We start from the raw sequence: 12,342 nt of genomic DNA, 5'->3' as shown, positions 1-12,342 counted from the left end.
ATCCCTCACCACACACCCCACATCCACCAACACAGAAATCAATTTGATTCCCAAGGTCTTTGCGGTACCTGGACTCTCTGAAGTGCCGTGTCCTTGGCATGCCACAAATTGGAAGGGGATCTGGGGATCCCTGCAGGCACAGCACAGCCACAAGAGAAGGCTGTTATCCCACTGATGGTTTAATCTCATCTTCCAGCTCCTCCTGCATTTCCCAGCTCCCAAGGCATGTTTTCCCTGAGACAGCTTGTGCCTCTTCCTGGGTATTTCCAAGCAGGAGAACATCCTCATGTGCACGATCTTCCTGCATCCTTAGAAGCAGCAGAAACAGGAATTCCTGTGGGAATATCCCTCCCACACTGTTCAGGAACCTCCAGCTCCTGTGCCCCATGGAAGCCAACCCCTGGCAGTGGGGACAACCCTGGGGGACAGAGAAGAGCAGGAGCAAAGTCTGCACCTCTCCTGCTATTTTAAAAGCAAAAACAGGCCTGTTATGAACAAAAACTCGGTTAATATTTTTTATGAGAAAAAGTTTCAAAAAGGCAGCCAGACCACTGGCCCTGCCCAAGTTCTGTGTGTTTTGTTATTGTAATCACGGGTCGTTGTCGTTAATGGTTGTCTTTGTATTGGTAAAAGCCCTGGCTGGGGCGAGGTAATGGCCCTTCTCCTGGGTGGGGACCTTGCCCAAGGCTAAGTTTTACCTTTCTCAGAATAGGGAAGATACCTGAGAAGGTGGGGGGGGTTATGCAAAGTGACTCGCAAGACCAGAATGCTTTGTGGGACCCCCATCTCCAAACTCGTGGAGAAACCCCAAAAACAACGAGCCACCTAAGAGTTAAGAGACTGGAGTGATGTCTGGACGTGAGGAACCAAGTGCTGAGCCTGCAGAGACGCAGAACACCTTCGGACCCTCTCACCCTGACCATGGGAGTTGACCCCTGCGGTGAGACCAAGCTGACGGAATGGGAGGGGTAACATCTTATGGGATCAAGCCCTAAAGGCTCCCAAGAGGATCTGATCCCCAGCTCTGCCCCTGGTGGACAGAGCTGTGCATATCCTCCTCCTCTGAGTCGCCCTGGGAGAGACGACGGGAGACTGCAGCCCCGCCGAGCTACCCAATCCTGAGCTGATCACTTTTAATAAAGGCATTAAACAGGAGAAGAAGTCTCCTGGCCCTTTGTTTATTTCAGCTGGGGGCTCTCGTCCGGGATAGCCACGCCGCAAGAGGACTCAGGACTGGCCATCTTGGATCTTCAGAGGACAGCTGGCTACCAGGACCAGAGGGACCGGCTCAGGACAGCGACGCAGAGGAGCACCGGAGCACTGGACTGGTGAGAAATCCGGTGGCGGGAGTGGGAGACGTGCGCATGTGTGTGTGAGTGAGACGAGGGCCGGCAGCCGGACCTTCGAAGCGAGAGTGGACCCCTCAGTACTGCGGTTCCGGCTTTTCGCGAGAAAAGCGGCCAGGAACAGGGGGACGCGAGTGGAATTAGCGCAAGTGAGTCGTCTCCCAAGGGGGAATAAAGGGACCCCCCACTCCGGGCGTGCGGAGTGAATTACTGTGTATGAGTGGCACGCACCCCAAAGTCCTGACAAAGGGAGGTCAGGCACTTTTGTAAGGCTCGAGAAGGATTCGAGTAAGATTTGTCAGTCCCGAGAAGGATTCGGGTGTTTCACAAGCCCTGCAGGCAAAGTAAGTCCTGACAGAGGGAGTCAGGCACAAACCCCAGCGAAGGAGGCTGCGGTTTGCTTTTAAGTCCTGATACGGTGAAGCCTAAAAATTGGCGGGTTAGGCGAACTAAAAATCAGGCAGTTGTTTTTCCTGACTGAGGGTGTCAGGCACGACCCGGATTCTTGGCCGGGGCTTCGTGTGCTTAAGTCCCGATAGATGTAAGACCTGACGCTGGGAAGTTGGGCAATCAAGAGATTGGGCAGTTGTTTCATTATAAAGTCCTGAGCGTCAGGCAGAAATTTGAAGTTCAGTGGAGGAGGCTGGGGCTCCTCAAAGAAGGGTTTCTCGGTCAGTAGAGGCACCTTTGGGATTTTTTTATTGAGACCTGAAAAATGGGATGTTGTAGTAGTAAAAAGACTGGCAAGAGACTGAGAGATATACCTCCTAGTAGTCCCTTAGGGGAACTGTTAGTGAAATGGGATTTTATAGAGGCCACGGAGGGATTAGATAAAGTGAAAATGATCCATTATTGTATGGAAGTGTGGCCAGAATTAGAGGTGCAAGGAGGATGGCCTTGGTGTGGGACAAAGGATAAGTGGATGTGCCAACAATTAAATAATTATCTGACAGCTCGAGGCGATACTGATCCTGAGCAATTACTGTATGTGGCTTGCTGGTTAAAGAGTGCTGTTGAGGATGAAGGGGTGCGAATTTGTAAGGTACAGAGGAAGAAAGAGGGGAATGAAGGAGGGGATGATAGAACTAGTAAAAAATGGGACCCCCTGGATTATTTGCCTCCTTCTGCCCCTCCACCTTATAATCCTCTTCTTCAAGCACCTCAAATGGCAGGTCCGGTTCCTCCCCCGGCTGCCATCTCATTACCACCTGCTCAAATTCCTTCTTCTACCTCTTCAGCTTCAGCTATGACAAACTCAGTATCTCCTCCAGTTCCTTCTGCACCACCACGAGTGCATACTCCACCTGCTGCATTCTCCACCCCTTCTCCAGCTCCGCTTAATATCTACTCAGGCTCTTCTCCCCCTCCTATTGCTGTCCCTTTACCTCCTCCTCCTAGTTGGGACACAAATGTCTCCTCACCCGATAAACAGCTATCAGCAAATACACCTGCTGATGGGCAGAACATTCAGGGTAACCCAGAGAACCCTCAAAGTAGCTTGGCATCTGAAGATGGGCCTTACTGTAGCACCAGATCCAAGACCTCCAAGGCAGAGAAACTCTTTCCCCTCAGAGAGGTTCCTATGGGAGGAATAGCGGGAGGTGTTGGCTTTGTGAATGCTCCCCTAACTGCTTCTGAGGTGAGAGGATTCAAGAAAGAGTTGGGGCATTTAGTTGAGGACCCAGTGGGCATAGCCAAGCAAGTGGATCAATTTCTAGGTCCGAATATCTACACTTGGGGGGAGATGAATTCCATCCTGAGTATATTATTTTCCCCAGAAGAGGTCCAGATGATTAGGGCGGCTGGCATAAAAATTTGGGAGAAAGATAACAGTCCAGGACCCCAGGTGCCAACAGGTGAACAGAAGTTGCCACTAACAGAGCCCAACTGGAACCCTAATCAGGAGGAGGGGAGGAAGGCCATGAGGGAATATAGGTCTTTGATAATACGGGGGATCAAAGAGTCAGTTCCCAAAGGAACCAATACCCAATTGGCATTTGAGGGTACACAGGAGAAAGATGAAGCTCCTGCTGCCTGGCTTAATCGCCTAAGGCGGAATTTCCAGTTGTACTCTAGAATAGACCCAGACACCCCAGAAGGTCAAATGCTACTAAAAGTCCAATTTGTTACCAAATCTTGGCCTGATATACGGAGAAAACTGGAAAAGATGGAAGATTGGCAAGAGAAGGACATTAATGAGTTATTAAAAGAGGCATTGAAGGTGTATTTAAGAAGGGAGGAAGATAAAGCAAAGGCCAAGGCTAAGATCATGGTTGCTGTAGCTAGAGAAAGTGCAGGGTGGGCAGGTCCACCACCAGGAGGAGGCAAGGATAGGCCAGTACTGACCGGTGCACGAAGGGTGGTGAGACCTCAGGAAGTCCCTTTGAGAGTACGACAGTGTTATTACTGTGGGGAGGCAGGACACATCAGGAGGTTTTGTAAAAAGCTCAGTCTCGATGAGGCAATAGCCAAGGAACAGGACAATTTAGGAAGAATTCTTAAGGGGGAGGACTAGGGGTGTCAAGGGCTTTTTACTATAGGGGACCCGATGAAACATCTAGAAGAGCCCTTGGTAAATTTTGAAGTGGGACCCCTAAATGAAGAATTTGAATTTTTGGTTGATACAGGGGCAGATAAGTCCTGTCTCAACAAAATACCACAAGGTATGGAAATTGGGAGACAATTTTGTGAAGTATTGGGTGCAGAAGGGAGACCATTTAGAGCATCTGTGATTGAAGAAGTGAAAATAATTGGAAACTCAAGGCAATGTAAAGCTAATTTTCTTTATCTGCCTAACTTAGAAAAAAGTTTGTTAGGAAGGGATCTGCAAGTCCATTTGGGGGTTGGGATTGTTCCAAGGGAAGGGAGAATGGTAGTACAAGTGATGAAGCTGTCTCAAGGAGATGTTGCAGAAATAAATCCTGAGGTATGGGCTGAGGGGGGAAAGAGAGGCTTATTAGACATTCCACCGGTAACAATAAAAATGCAGGATGATACCTCACCCATACGGGTTAAACAGTATCCGATTTCCCTAGAAGGAAAGAAGGGGCTTGCTGTAGTCATCGAGCAACTGTTGCAGGAGGGAATTTTAGAACCCTGCATGTCACCACATAATACCCCTATACTGGCAGTTAAAAAGGCTGAAGGGAAATATAGGCTGGTACAAGATTTGAGGGAAGTCAACAAAAGAACCATTGCCAGACATCCAGTTGTGCCCAACCCATATAGTCTCCTAAGCAGAATTCCAAGAGAACATGCTTGGTTCACTGTCATAGATTTGAAGGATGCTTTCTGGGCGTGTCCTCTGGCAACAGAATGTAGGGATTGGTTTGCCTTTGAATGGGAGGACCCGAGTACGAAAAGGAGGCAACAGCTAAGGTGGACCCGATTACCACAGGGGTTCACTGAATCCCCCAATCTCTTTGGACAAGCTTTAGAGAGCTTGTTGGAACAATTTGTCCCTGAACAAGAAGTGCAGATCTGGCAGTATGTTGATGACCTGATGGTATCAGGAAAGGAAAAAGATCAGGTCAGACAAACTAGTATTAAACTTTTGAATTTTCTGGAGGAGAAAGGACTAAAAGTTTCCCAAGGGAAACTACAATTTGTGCAATCAGAAGTAACATACTTGGGGCACATAATAGGGGGAGGGTATAAGAAACTAAGCCCTGACAGGATTTCAGGTATTTTAGCTCTCCCGGCCCCAAAAACGAAAAGAGATGTGAGAAAACTCCTGGGCTTGTTTGGATATTGTAAGTTATGGTTGGATCAATACACACAGAGTGTGAAATTTCTGTATAATAAACTAGTAGATCCAGAACCCCTAATTTGGACAGTTGAAGATGATCAACAATTGGAAAACTTAAAAGACAAATTGTCTTCTGCCCCGGTCCTAAGCTTACCAGATCTCAGAAAGGGCTTTGACCTGTTTGTGAGTGCAGAAGGAGGTATAGCCTATAGAGTATTAACTCAGGAGTGGGGAGGGTGCAGGAAACCTGTGGCATACATCTCCAAATTGTTAGATCCAGTGGCTAGAGGCTGGCCAGTTTGTATACAGGCAGTAGCAGCAACTGCAATCCTGATAGAGGAGACGCAAAAATTGACCTTACAAGGAAAAATTAAAGTGCATACTCCTCATGATCTTAAGGCAGTACTGAGACAGAGAGCTCCGCAGTGGTTAACCGATGCTAGAATATTAAAATATGAGATAATACTAATGAATACAGAAGACTTAGAATTTATCACATCAAATGCCCTCAATCCAGCACAATTCCTAATGGGAGAGCCTATAGAGAATTTAGAACATGACTGTCTAGAATTGGTTTATCTCCAAACAAAAGTAAGAGAAGATTTGGAAGATCAGCCTCTAGCAACTGGAAGAAGCTTATTCATAGATGGCTCTTCGAGGGTAGTAAATGGAAAAAGAGCTTCAGGTTATGCCATTATAGATGGAGAAACATTACAAATTGCAGAAAAAGGGAAACTATCCCCAAGCTGGTCAGCCCAAAGTTGTGAAATATATGCCCTGAAAAGGGGACTGGACTTACTGGAGGGGGACCGGGGAACCATTTATACGGACTCCCAATATGCATATGGGACAGTTCATACATTTGGGAAAATATGGGAGGAACGTGGGTATTTAAGTTCAAAGGGAAAGAGCTTAGCCCATGAGAACCTAGTGCGATCAGTACTAGAGGCCCTACAAAAACCTATAGAAATAGCAGTGGTCCATATAAAGGGGCACCAAAGAGGAGACAGTTTAGAAGTTAAAGGAAACCGACTGGCTGATCAGATAGCCAAAGAAGCAGCTCTAGAACCAGGAGATCCAGTAAAAATTTTGAAGACAAAAATGACACCTGAAAAAGGGGAGGAACCTATATTTAGTGAAGAAGAATTAGAAGCAATAAAAGATTTAAAGTTACATCAAGGACAACAGGGAGAGTGGTTAACCTCAGATGGACGGGTGTTTTTGAATAAAGCACTGGCTCGGACAGTGCTAACAGAACTACATAAATTAACTCACTGGGGAGTCCAAGGACTATGTGATCATTTCCTAAGAAATAACCTATGCATCGGGGTATATAGCCTGGCTAAAGCTGTTACCAGAGGGTGTATCATTTGTCAAAAAGTGAACCAAAAAGTTATGAGAAAAGTAGCACCTGGAGGAAGGGAATTAGCCTTGAGACCCTTCCAAAGCATACAGATAGATTTCACTGAAATGCCCCCAGTGCAAGGATACAGATATTTACTGGTTATAGTTGATCATCTCACGCACTGGGTAGAAGCCTTCCCGACCAGGAGGGAAACAGCTCAAGTCGTGGCAAAAGCAATCCTAGAGAATATTATCCCCAGATATGGTATTGTGAACACCATAGACTCAGACCGAGGTCCACATTTTGTGTCCCAAACATTACAAAATATAATTGAGGCTTTAGGAATGAAATGGAGGTTGCATACTCCGTGGCACCCCCAGAGTTCTGGGAGGGTGGAGCGAATGAACAAAACTCTCAAAAATGTATTAACTAAATTGATTGAAGAAACAAAGATGAATTGGCTGAAGTGTTTGCCCCTAGCGCTGTTGCGCATCAGAACAAGACCTCGGGCTGACATAAGAATTTCACCTTATGAAATGATGTTTGGGTTGCCATTCTTGTTAACACCTTATAGCACAGGAGACTATCTGGAAGGGGAAGAAGCTACCAGAAAGTATTTAGAAATAATTGGAAGAACTCTGGAGGGACTTAGAAAGAAAAGATACCTTCCTCAAACTTCCCCTCTCGACACAAAAGTTCACAACATTAGTCCAGGAGATTGGGTTTTGATAAAATCATGGACTACAGGAACATTAATGCCTAAATTTGAAGGCCCCTTCCAGGTGCTCCTGATCACAAATTCAGCTGTGCGGACCAAAGAAAAAGGTTGGACTCATATCACAAGAATAAAAGGGCCAGTCTCACCCCCAGGTACAGGACTGGATCCAACATCAGCTTCCCCCTCTGGCATTGGACCAGAGTCCACACCACTCTCACCCCCCGGCGCTGGACAAGATTCATCTGCTTCACAAGCTAAATCACCTGAGTACACTGTGGTAAAAGGACCAAAGGATTTAAAGTTGACTCTCAGAAGGAAGAGTCAAAAAGACTGAACTGTGTGGGAAAAAAATTGTTTGTTAAGAGTTCTAATATTGCTTAAAATGTTTTAAGACTGTTCTGTGTAAACTATGTTGGTAAAAAGTTTAAGACTGTAAATAAGTAATTCTAGTTAAGTTCCCCAATTTATTTCTAAAGACTCCAGGTTAATCCTCTACAGAACACTCCCCTGGGAGGGGAAACCAAAATTGGTAGGGAACAGACCAAGAGAGGTTTAACCAGAGAAACGGGTAGAAGGGACTCTAAAGAGCTTGGAAGCTTTTCTTCAGTAAAGTTCCCCAAGAGGCAAGGCCGGGTGGGCAGGCTGTGCAAGATGACCCATACCGGACTCTTGGGAAGGGTAGTGCTGATGGCTCTGATTGCTGGTGGTGCTCAGGGGAGCCCAGCTGAGCCGTGCAATGAATGCTACCAACCCCTCTGTGAGGAGGAAGTGAGCTCCTTGTCGAGAGTCCACATCAGTTCTAACCCTCATTGTGTTAGCCTCTCCCAATTGGTCTTTTATCAAAAAAATAAGAGAGTGTATTGGATAGTATACAATACTGCCACTTTTAGGCAGCCACTCCTAGGAGAGTGCCCTATAGAGGAAGCCTGGTTGTGTTTTGAATGGGATACTGCTGAAACAAGCTCAGCAGATCTAGTAAAAAGCAAAGAAATGGTGAAAATGGTAAAAAAAATTGTTTGTTACAAGTATTTATATGAGTGTACTGGAAAAGAGATAAACCCCTTTAAGAACACATTTCAGGGGAGCCTTAAACCCCTAGATTTGATCTTGTCTGGCAGCTGCACCGCTGGAGTGATAAAACCAATTTTCTTATTACCCAAAGAAACTGGATCAAGTTTGGGAGTTCCTATATATAATGATTTGGGAGAAATTAAACAGAACAGGCACAGTGAAATAGAAATTGAGAAAATCCAAAATTGTAAAAGCCAAATTCGTATCCCAATATCTATGTTAAACAAAGTTATTCGGCTCCAGGCAGTATTAAAAATAAAGAATTCAATTATTAAGAACATTTCAAACGAAATAAAAAGGTTAGCATGTGTAAATAATGAAGATCAAACTCCTACACTTGATCCCAGTGGGTGAGAGAACCTGGAGATTTTCAAAAAGGATGTGTGGGAAAAGGTAGTTTTTCTCGCTGTGTGTGTACTTGGAGGATTGCTATTTTTACTATGCTTATTTATCTGTTTCAGTAAAATAGTGTTTGCCATGAAGACAAACCTGAAGAAACCAAGGGGAGTAACAAGGTTAAGTAACCATGATTACCAAAGTGCACAAGAGATTTATAGTAGATTCAAAACAAAAATCGAGAGTTGATGCGAGCTTAGAGTTTAAGCTCGATCAAAGAAAAAGAGGGGGGACTGTTATGAACAAAAACTCGGTTAATATTTTTTATGAGAAAAAGTTTCAAAAAGGCAGCCAGACCACTGGCCCTGCCCAAGTTCTGTGTGTTTTGTTATTGTAATCACGGGTCGTTGTCGTTAATGGTTGTCTTTGTATTGGTAAAAGCCCTGGCTGGGGCGAGGTAATGGCCCTTCTCCTGGGTGGGGACCTTGCCCAAGGCTAAGTTTTACCTTTCTCAGAATAGGGAAGATACCTGAGAAGGTGGGGGGGGTTATGCAAAGTGACTCGCAAGACCAGAATGCTTTGTGGGACCCCCATCTCCAAACTCGTGGAGAAACCCCAAAAACAACGAGCCACCTAAGAGTTAAGAGACTGGAGTGATGTCTGGACGTGAGGAACCAAGTGCTGAGCCTGCAGAGACGCAGAACACCTTCGGACCCTCTCACCCTGACCATGGGAGTTGACCCCTGCGGTGAGACCAAGCTGACGGAATGGGAGGGGTAACATCTTATGGGATCAAGCCCTAAAGGCTCCCAAGAGGATCTGATCCCCAGCTCTGCCCCTGGTGGACAGAGCTGTGCATATCCTCCTCCTCTGAGTCGCCCTGGGAGAGACGACGGGAGACTGCAGCCCCGCCGAGCTACCCAATCCTGAGCTGATCACTTTTAATAAAGGCATTAAACAGGAGAAGAAGTCTCCTGGCCCTTTGTTTATTTCAAGGCCTGACAAAAACCACGGCTTCGTTTCCATAGAAATATGCCAGGGGAGCTGTGAAAGAGACTCTGGTAGCACTGCACAAGTGGTGAGGTAATTAATGATGGAACTGCAGAACAGCAAAAATATAAACCCCAGAGGATTTAACTCAGACTTGCTCATGGCTCAGAGCAGGGCCAAGCTTTCAGCCTCATTTCAATGTGGGTTGGTGCCCAAGGTGATCTGCAGCAGCAGAAAGAGGAGATGGTGCCTGCAGTGAGATCTCAGCAGCAGCAGCATTTTGGGAGGTTTGGGTCAGGATCTTTAGTGAAACAGAATTAACAGAAATATTGTTATTTAAACCCACTTCAAAGCATGAAGAAAAGAAAAATATTATGAATTTCTGGGCATCTCAACACAGTACCCATGAGGCCACAACCTGCCTCCAGCCAAACCTTGGGTTTGAATCCATGTGGATCTGTGTTTTGGGATTGGATCAACAACCCACCATGTGCAAATCACTGCCAGGACCCACAGGGCTTGCAGAAACACAAGCAGTGATGCTCTTGGTTTGACATGATCCACTTTGGGGTCGTACCAAAATTATAAACAACCCAACAGCCCCCTGAACTGGACCATAGGTGGGTTTTGGCAAACCTTGCAGCGAGCTCAAGCTAATTCTGGAACCACCAGCACCATGTTGGAGCAGGTGGGTGTGTGTGACCCATGGCAGGTGACAGAGCTGTGTTGGTGAGATGGATTTTAAAATACCAAATTCTCCTCCAATTCCTCCTTGCCATGGCCAGGATGTGTGCTAGGACACTACAAGCTGGAGACCAGAGGCATTTTTTTATAGCAACTTTTATTGTTTTGGAGTCATTTTCCATTGCGGTCCTCCCTGAAGGCGTCGCGGTGGCTGCATCCCGTGGCAGCCTCATCGGTGCCATCTCGTGGAAACAGGGACAAAATCCTCCAGGAACAGATGCCGAGCAGAGGAAATCCAGACCCGCATCCCCGATCCTGGCAGGGACGTCCAAAGCAAAAGGAATAGCCTCGGGAGGTGCAAAGTGCTTATTGCCGTTTCTTTGGGGACCAGAGTTTGCAAATGTCATTGTATTTCCTGAAATTTGAAGCTGGCGGAGGGAAAATTAATTGAGGTTGTAGGAAAGTCAGAAGCCATCAGGGCTGGCTCTGCTGTACAGCTGGGGATCAGCTCCTCAAGAGGCGAGAATCCAAAGGGCCTGGAAGAGGAGGGAAGGAGAGGGAGGTGTGTGGGGGCTGGATGTGACCAGCTTTCCCAAAGGGACATCATCTCCACATGCAGCACACCCTGTGCACTGCATGGCACTGTTGGTGGAGAAGGGAAATCCCATAGATGGCACCATCCTTTAGGTGTGAATGGACATCCTCTGCCGAACCTGGTGCTGACTGCTCTGGTGGCATCCACTGGAATGAGGAATGAGCGCTTCTCCCTTCCCACCTCTACCCTCGTGTCTGGCTGGGTGCTGTTAATAATTTAAAGTAAGTTTTCTTAATCCACTGGAGCTGATTGGCCGACTCAGCAGGCGTTTGGGGCTGCTCTAAAAAATGTATAAGGCTTTTTCAAGATTGCAAGTGGAATCCAGGCTGCATATGCTGAGCTGGGGGAATTTGAACTGCCTGCTGCCCTTCTGCACTTGGAGGGGAGTTAAAGCATCAGGCACAGCCCCTTGTCAGCCTGGGCAGGTCCCTGCAGAGACCCAGCACAGGGAACACATCACTGGCATGCAGAAAACCTCTCCAGTCAGGGCAGCTCCTCTCCCATGGCTCCCTCATCTGTCACCAGACTTTGCTGAACCTTCACCCCACACAGGCACTGAGGTCCTGCCTGTGTCACGCTGACTCAAAAGTCTTGGTGACAACTGAAGCATTTACACAGCATTTGAAAATACACCCCACTGAGGGAAAAAAGCAAACAAAGATCTCCTGACCTCCCATCCTGGTTTTGCTGCCTTAGAAGACAATGCCACTGACTGCCAAGGAGGCCAAGGTGCTGTTCAGCTCAGAATTTCCAGAGGACATCACCCAAGGGAGTCCTGCCATCACTGCTGGTGATGGAGATGCTGAATCATCTGTGGTAGCAGTGGGAATGATGCACATGCAGCACAAAGTGACTGTGTGACCTCAGAGAGTGACTTCATCCCTGAACAATATCTTCCCTTGTGCCCCAGCAGATGCTTCTCTTCTCCTTTGGCAGTTGCACAGCCCATTTCCCTTACAGAGCTGCACTGCCCTGGGCAGCTCTCCATCCAGCCCTGGTGTAAATCACCTCTGCTCTGCTCCCCAGCCCAAGTGTCTGGGCTTGGCCTCTTTCCTGAGCAGATCTGCACGATGTTGGGCACCCAGGTCAGAGCAGAAGGGGCTGAGGCCATCCCCACAGCCTGGGCACTGCCTGGGGATGAGGAGTTCTCCCTGGGTTTCGTGCCCTTGGGGCTGGACACACATCCCTCAGACTAAACCTTCTTGTGAAGCAGATGGGCCAGACCAGAAGCTGGGGAAAGGCAGATCAGGGCAGGGAACATCCATGGCTGGGGGGGTCTCGTCTCTCCATCCTGCTTCCATCACACCCCCTTCACAAAATCCATCAGCCACCCTTGGCCCCAGAGGTATAAATTCAGAAAAGAGGGAGGGAAGCCAGGCTCTCCCCCAACATTCTCTAAGGGTCAAACCTGAGAGTTTTTGACTGATTTCCTTTGACCACCTCCCTCTGCATTTCCCCAGTTTGAGATCCAGGTGCACCTGCAGCCAGGGGAGCACAAAGCAGCAGTTC

This window comes from Ammospiza nelsoni, chromosome 12 (assembly GCF_027579445.1).
Source record: "Ammospiza nelsoni isolate bAmmNel1 chromosome 12, bAmmNel1.pri, whole genome shotgun sequence".
NCBI lineage: Eukaryota > Metazoa > Chordata > Aves > Passeriformes > Passerellidae > Ammospiza > Ammospiza nelsoni.
Note: the sequence above shows the minus strand (reverse complement) of the source record.